Here is a 7,937-nt window from a genome sequence, read left to right on the forward strand (position 1 = left end):
GAGTTGCATTAAAATCAGGCGAGAAATACATTTATTGGGGTATTTTTATTGATTCATTTGTAACTCGAGTTTCTACTTTATTTTGTTTTCCCAGTGTAGTCGGGCGCGAGTTGGCTCAATACAGCCGGCAGTGATAGAAGAAGAAGAATAAATTTTGCTTTTAAAAAAATATTTCCCGAAGTTCCTTTGGAAAGAGGGTGTGGCAGTGCGTAGTATTTTTAATATCTGAGAAATATTTTTATTTAATTAATGAGCAACAGGTTTCCTAAAGTTGAGTCCACCCCTTTCTCTCGGTGTAGTCAGCTCGGAAATCAAATCAGAAATCAAAGTAGTCAAAGGGAAAAAGAACAACATGGCAGCGGCAAATTTTGTGTTCAGATATGTAAGAAAATATTCTTTGTTAAAATTCTTGGTTCATGTTTTTTTTTTCTCAGTGCTCGCAATTAACGGGTTAGGTTAGGTCATGGTTTATAAATTCTAGCCTACTCTGGGCGAAACCGCATCGAGGCCTTCGAGAAATTTCTCATTGCACGGGACTCTCACGCTCTCACGCACACACACACGCGTGACTCCGGGTGCTCCGCCGCTGGTCCTGGGCAGGCACACTCTCCTCGAGGTCGTCTAGGTAAACTCCTTCCTGGGTCACTTGGCATCAGCCCGAAGGCAAAAGACTCCTGTTGTCCACATAAATATGCTCTGCTCGCACTTCTGATCCCGTGCGCCGCCTTTGCAAGAGTCCCCTGCTTCTCGCACTTCTGGTCCGGTGCGCCGCGTTTTCCAAAAGTCCAAAAGTGAACTGCTCGCACTTCTGGTCCGGTGCGCCGCGTTTTCCAAAAGAGAGACCTGATTCTGATCCCGTGCACCGCCTTTGCAAAAATGACTCCTCGCACTTCTGATCCCGTGCACCGCCTTTTCCAAAAGAGAGCTCCTGTTTCTGATCCCGTGCACCGCCTTTGCAAAAATGACTCCTAGCACTTCTGATCCCGTGCACCGCCTTTTCCAAAAGAGAGCTAGTCAAGCTTTGCCGCCGCGTTTTGTTCAAGTTTTCGGCTGCTCTGGGTTTTTTCCACTTGTCGAAGTTTCGGTACTCCTTTTCTCTCGCTCTTCCCTTGGCGCGTGCCAATTTTCGGGGGTTGTTTTCCTCCTCGATCGCATGTCCTCTCTCGCTTGCTCCTGTGCGGCGCTGCACTTATCGTGGTGAATATTTCGTTGCTCTCCTGGTGTGTGTGTGTGTGGCTACTGCTGATGTGAGAACGGAGGGGGAAAAGGTAAACAGAACCTATCGCTTAGGCTGGGCTAAAATAATTATTGTGTATCAATATAACTACAAATCTTATGATTATTGGCTAAGCTTATATATTAAATGCACTGTACAATGTTTTTTTTTACAAAGTTATTCGCGAGGGTTTTGTTTGCTGTTGGCGCTGGCGATGTTGTAGCTGCTAGCTGGCGTTGTTGTTGGCGCTGGCGGCCGATGCTGTTGGCGCTGGCGATGTTGTAGCTGCTAGCTGGCGATGTTGTTGGCGCTGGCGGCCGATGCTGTTGGCGCTGGCGATGTTGGTGGCGCTATTTGTGAGGGGTCAAACGACTCCGCCTGCTTGCAGAAGGCTTTGAATGAACGACTCGTAAACTGTGTCCCATTATCGCAGACAAATGTTCGGGGAATACCAAAGTGATTCAAAATCCTCTCCCGAAAGGATTTTTCGAGATGCGCCGAAGTAGCTTTTCTCAAGGGGACCAACTCAACCCATTTCGAAAAGGCGTCGAAGAATACGAGCAGCATCGTATTCCCACTCTTGGATCGCGGAAGGGGCCAATAAAATCGGCGCAGACAGTATCGAACGGCTCGTTAATCTGTCTGGTGAACATTTTACCCGCCGGTTTGGTTTGGCTGACTTTGAACCGTTGGCAAGTGTCACACTTGCGGACATACCTGGCAATATCGCGGAAAAGACCTGGCCAGTAATATCTCTGGGCGATGCGGGTGGTTGTCTTCCTGATTCCGAGATGTCCTGCCGTCGGCTGGTCATGGCATTCCGACAGTACTCGCTGTCGGTGTTCCTTGGCTACGCACAGTTTCCAGGGCACGGAGTCTTCGTCGTCAGGTCGGGATCCGATATGCCGATAGAGCTGTTGGTTCTCGTACGCGTAGTCCGGGTAATCTTCAGGCCTGTCCTGAACAAGTTTCAGCATCCGCTGGTACCATGTGCATCCCGGCTTATCCTCCTGGATCATCTGAAGTACTTCCAAAGGCTGTCGAGAAAGTGCATCTGCAACAATGTTCTGGCTCCCGCGTCGATAGGTGACGTCAAACTGGTACTGCTGCAGTTCAAACGCCCAGCGCGCTATGCGGCCGGTGGGATTATCAATCGAGTTGAGCCACTTCAAGGCGGGGTGGTCCGTTATCACCTCAAATCGATAACCTTCCAAGTAGCATCTGAGTTTCCTGATGGCCCATATGATAGCCAGACACTCCTTTTCTGTGGCGGAGTAGTTTGCAACACGAACTTCTCGTTGAAGTCGGAGCAGGCGAGAACCGGCGCCTCCGTGAGTTTTCTTTTGAGTTCCTCGAACGCATCTTGCTGCTCCTGCTCCCATTGCCATTTCTTTCCTTTATTGAGTAGCAAAGACATGGGCTGCACTACGCTGGCAAAGTTGGGTACAAATCTCCTCAACTCCTTGCATGTGGTGGGCGGACTCAGTCGCCGTACTGCCGAAATCTTGTCGGGATCCGTGTGAATTCCCTCCTCACTGATGACGTGTCCCAAGTACACCAGGCTGCGCTTAAAGAAACTGCATTTCTTCGCGTTGAGACGAAGGTTCGCCTTTCGTAGCCGTCGAAATACTTCTTGTAGATGCTGCACATGCTCCTCCAGAGTGCGGCCGATGATGATGATGTCATCCAAATACGCGAACGCGTTGGGCTCCATGTCCGGTCCTATGACGCTGTCGAGCGCCCGCTGGAATGCGGCTGGTGCTGAGTGGAGGCCAAACGGCATCATTTTCCAGTGGTACAAGCCCCTCCCGGGGACTGTAAATGCTGTGCACTCGCGGCTGGACTCGGCTACAGGGATTTGCCAATATCCGCTCTTCAAATCGAGCGTCGATATGTACTTGGCATGGCGCAGACGCTCCCAGATGTGTGTTATCCTTGGCAGCGGGTATGCATCTGGAATAGAATGGGCATTTAGTTGTCGAAAATCTACACATAGTCGCATCTCTCCAGATTTCTTGCCCACGAGTACAATAGGGGCGCTGTGGGGGCTCCGAGAAGGCTCTATACAGTCGTTGCGTAGCAGTTCGTCGATCTGCTCATCGATAATCCTCTGCATCGCGGGATTCTTAGGAAAATACCTCTGTTTGATGGGCTTATCATCTCGCATCGTGATCGTATGCTCAGCGATATTTGACACTCCCGTCAATCCTTCGAATTTGGCCAATTCCTCCTGTAGGAATTTGTTTACCCAGGGTTCTAATTCTTCTTGCTCGGCGTTTGCGGTGATTGCGGCTAGTGCTCCTCCAGTGTCAGGCGTGTATCCTGGTCTGACTGGGGAAGGCGCTCGCCCTTCTTCTACTGGTTCCGCTGAAACAGTAGCATGATTCCGTCGAAATGGATTATTTCGCACGGCGTTGTCGTCTCGAGACCCTAAAATACTGCTGGTCGGGGTGGTTTGCACCTCGTTATCTGGATCGTTGTTTGCTGGAGTGAACGCATTTGTCAAGAGAGGAGGCATAGCTAAGTCGTTAGTGGGGCTGCATGTTAGGAGAGGGTACAGCTGCAGCGAAGCGCGGCCGCATTGGAGAGTGGCAGACATGCCCATGCCCAATAGTACGTCTTCCATGAACGAAGGGAAAACTACCAGAGACTTGGTTATCTCCTTGCGTGAGCCTTCCGCCAGGCTGACATGAGTGTGTACCGACCCTACACGTTGAACAACTCGTTCGCTCACGAAGCTTCTGCTAGCTCCGGTGTCTATGGTAGCGTTAAACTCCTGACCCTCGATTTGCACCTGCGCGATAATTCTGCTCGACTGAACCTGTAAGATTTCTCCTAATTCCGGGGAAGACTCCTCTCGTTTCCCGGCTGGGTACGACGGCAACAGTCGAGAGTGCGTACTCCTCTGCGACCACAATCCCAACAAAAGAGGACTATGGGATTGCGACATGTAGCTAAACGGTGACCCTCCTGGGCACAATTCCTGCAAGCAAGACTGAAGTTCGGCACCATTGACCTGTTCCCCACTCGAGGAACTGATTGTAAAACTGTGGCTGGGGTGGGTGGTCGTCTGGCCGGTCGTGTGAAATTCTGTTGACCTATTGGTGATGCTCCTGCATACGCTGGGATCTCGTACTCGTTCCTTCTAGGCGCTGGTTGTGGTTCGGCCAACATTCTGGCATGGCTTCCTGTGCTCCGATCGCGGGTGACCTCGTAATTTACCGCTAAAGTGGTAAGTTGCTCCAAAGTGGTGAAGTCGTGCCTCCTTGCGTACATGTGGTACTCCGGTTGGAGATTTTCATAGATCCGGTCCAACTTCTGCTCCGCATTATACCCCGCTCTGTGCATCATGAGTCTGATGTTGACTAGGTATTGTTTGAAAGTCTCTCCCCGTCGCTGATCTCTGGTGCGGATCTCATCCTCGAGTCGCTGAAAGTACCTGGGTGGCAGAAAGAAGTCAAGAAACGCCTTCTTGAAGTTCGTCCAAGATTTTCCTAGCAGCTGGCTTGTCCGAAACCAGTGCTCAGCTGTATCCGTCAAAAGACCAGGGATGGCCTGCGGCATCTTCTCCACGTCAACTTCGTGTGCGGTGGCTCGTTCCTCGAGGTGTTGGATGAAGGTTATGGGGTCCGTGGTCCCGTCAAAAGTGATTCCCCAATTCTTCAGCTTTTCCGCTAGCGTGGCTGCGGACATCTCTGATTTCCTGGGAAAAATATCCCGCTTGACCGGATGGATCTCCGTGTCTCCGACTACATCGGCGGCACCTCGGCCTTCCAGTGCTGGCACCTGAAGCTGTGTTGGACCCGGTGGGTGTGTGTCGGTGAACGCTGCTTCCTATCCGTTAGGGCGGCTGTAATTTCCGCTTCGCAATCCTGTAGCCGCTCGGCTATCTCCAGCACGTGGTCGTCCCGATTATTAAAAGCAGACAGCCGGCTCCTCATTTCCTCAACTGTTCCGGTTGCTTCCAAGGAAAACTCCTTCAGAATCGCCTCCAATTCCCGCTTCCGGAGATACGAAATCCAACGCGCCCCCATATTGCTGTGAAATAATAGTTAACTGGCAAACGACAGGAAAAGTTTCGATAGGACGAGAGAAATTCTTGGACGAGGGTCAAACGATGTTCGAACTGGTTAAAATCTTCATTGAAAATTTTATTTTATTTGTCACCAAGAATTCACTGAATTCCCACGTGCAACGATGGTGACCACAATCCGATGTCAAACGACGATTTAATTCCTAAATTTTCTCGACGGTGATTAAATTTTGTTCGACGACGATGTAGTTTTAAATTTTTCCACGACGATGTCTTTGAGAGCTGCCGATGCACGTGTTGATTCGGCGATGGTTATATGAGAAGCCCCCAACGATGTGATCCCGTTGCCTGTACTTGATCGACTCCTGCTCGTGTGAGAGGGACGACGATGAGAGTGAAAAAGAAAAAAACAAAATGGCTGCGCTGTAGGGAGTATACGTTAGCTTTTCCCTACCTCGTTCTTTCGAAACTCTCGTGACCTGAGTTGGCTAGCCTAGAGGGCTCTCGCTCTCTCTCTCTTTCCGATTATCTGCCTGTATGTGTTTCGTCCTCACTTGATTTGCTGGCCACGTGAGCTTGGAACAAAGAATCTCTTATTTTAGGTTATGTACTTTGCTCTGCTTAGAAATACATGTATGTGTGTCTGCGTGCGTTAGAAATTTCTCGCTGTGTGTGGGTATACTTTTGTATAAGTTCTCCCGAATGCCATGTGCTCTGCTTAAATTCTAAGTTTTTTTTTCTGAGGTTATGTTCGATGCGTTGGTATATTTTTGAATATATATATATTTTCCTGTTTCCTGCCCTAGAAATTTTTGTGTCCCTCGATATATGACTCTCCTTACGTTCCGACTTAAAAATGTCGCTTCTAAGTGACTGAACCGAAAATTTTCAAACTCTGTACACAGATGGGTATTTAGGCCATATTTAGGTCGTCTAAAATTTTCGTAAACCCCATTTCCCTGTTCGGGCTCCATTCTGTAAAGAAGTCTCGTAGGCTGGGATATACTCAGTCCCGCCAGGGTCTCTTTTCCGAAAATATTTGTAAAGATATGGGACAAAAAGGTCTAAGACGAAAATCGGTTGGCTGGCGTGAGATGTAGAGTGCCAGCCACCGGGGTACGGAGTGAGAGAAACAGTTTATTCGGTGTCTGTAGCAGAGTGAAAAGCGTCAGCGGTAACGCGCATTTGGGCCTGGCTCATAGCATTCGCTACGAGAAGGCCGAGAGAGAGGGGATCGATTATGGGGACAACTTTTCCCTAGGGCAGAATTTATGGCCTAAAATCTAGGCATTTGTCTGGAAATATTCATATTTATGCGTGGCCAGCTTGATTGGATTTTTTTTCCCTACGAGTTGCATTAAAATCAGGCGAGAAATACTTTTATTGGGGTATTTTTATTGATTCATTTGTAACTCGAGTTTCTACTTTATTTTGTTTTCCCAGTGTAGTCGGGCACGAGTTGGCTCAATACAGCCGGCAGTGATAAAAGAAGAAGAATAAATTTTCCTTTGGGTGTGGCAGTGCGTAGTATTTTTAATATCTGAGAAATATTTTTATTTAATTAATGAGCAACGGGTTTCCTAAAGTTGGGTCCACCCCTTTCTCTCGGTGTAGTCAGCTCGGAAATCAAATCAGAAATCAAAGTAGTCAAAGGGAAAAAGAACAACATGGCAACAACATGTGTTCAGATATGTAAGAAAATATTCTTTATTTAAATTCTTGGTTCATGTTTTTTTTTCTCAGTGCTCGCAATTAACGGGTTAGGTTAGGTCATGGTTTATAAATTCTAGCCTACTCTGGGCGAAACCGCATCGAGGCCTTCGAGAAATTTCTCATTGCACGGGACTCTCGCTGGCCAAAACGCGGTTCACTCCACTCACTCACCCGTCTCGCTCTCACGCACACACACACGCGTGACTCCGGGTGCTCCGCCGCTGGTCCTGGGCCGGCACGACCTCGAGGTCGTCTAGGTAAACGCCTTCCTGGGTCACTTGGCATCAGGCCGAAGGCAAAAGACTCCTGTTGTCCACATAAATTTGCTCTGATCGCACTTCTGATCCCGTGCGCCGCCTTTGCAAGAGTCCCCTGCTTCTCGCACTTCTGGTCCGGTGCGCCGCGTTTTCCAAAAGTCACCTGCTCGCACTTCTGGTCCGGTGCGCTGCGTTTTCCAAAAGTGAACTGCTCGCACTTCTGGTCCGGTGCGCCGCGTTTTCCAAAAGAGAGACCTGTTTCTGATCCCGTGCACCGAATTTGCAAAAATACTCCTCGCACTTCTGATCCCGTGCACCTCCTTTTCCAAAAGAGAGCTCCTGTTTCTGATCACGTGCACCGCCTTTGCAAAAATGACTCCTCGCACTTCTGATCCCGTGCACCGCCTTTTCCAAAAGAGAGCTAGTTAAGCTTTGCCGCCGCGTTTTGTTCAAGTTTTCGGCTGCTCTGGGTTTTTTCCACTTGTCGAAGTTTCGGTACTCCTTTTCTCTCGCTCTTCCCTTGGCGCGTGCCAATTTTCGGGGGTTGTTTTCCTCCTCGATCGCATGTCCTCTCTCGCTTGCTCCTGTGCGGCGCTGCACTTATCGTGGTGAATATTTCGTTGCTCTCCTGGTGTGTGTGTGTGTGTGGCTACTGCTGATGTGAGAACGGAGGGGGAAAAGGTAAACAGAACCTATCGCTTAGGCTGAGCTAAAATAA

This window comes from Drosophila suzukii, chromosome Y, assembly GCF_043229965.1.
Source record: "Drosophila suzukii chromosome Y, CBGP_Dsuzu_IsoJpt1.0, whole genome shotgun sequence".
Lineage (NCBI taxonomy): Eukaryota > Metazoa > Arthropoda > Insecta > Diptera > Drosophilidae > Drosophila > Drosophila suzukii.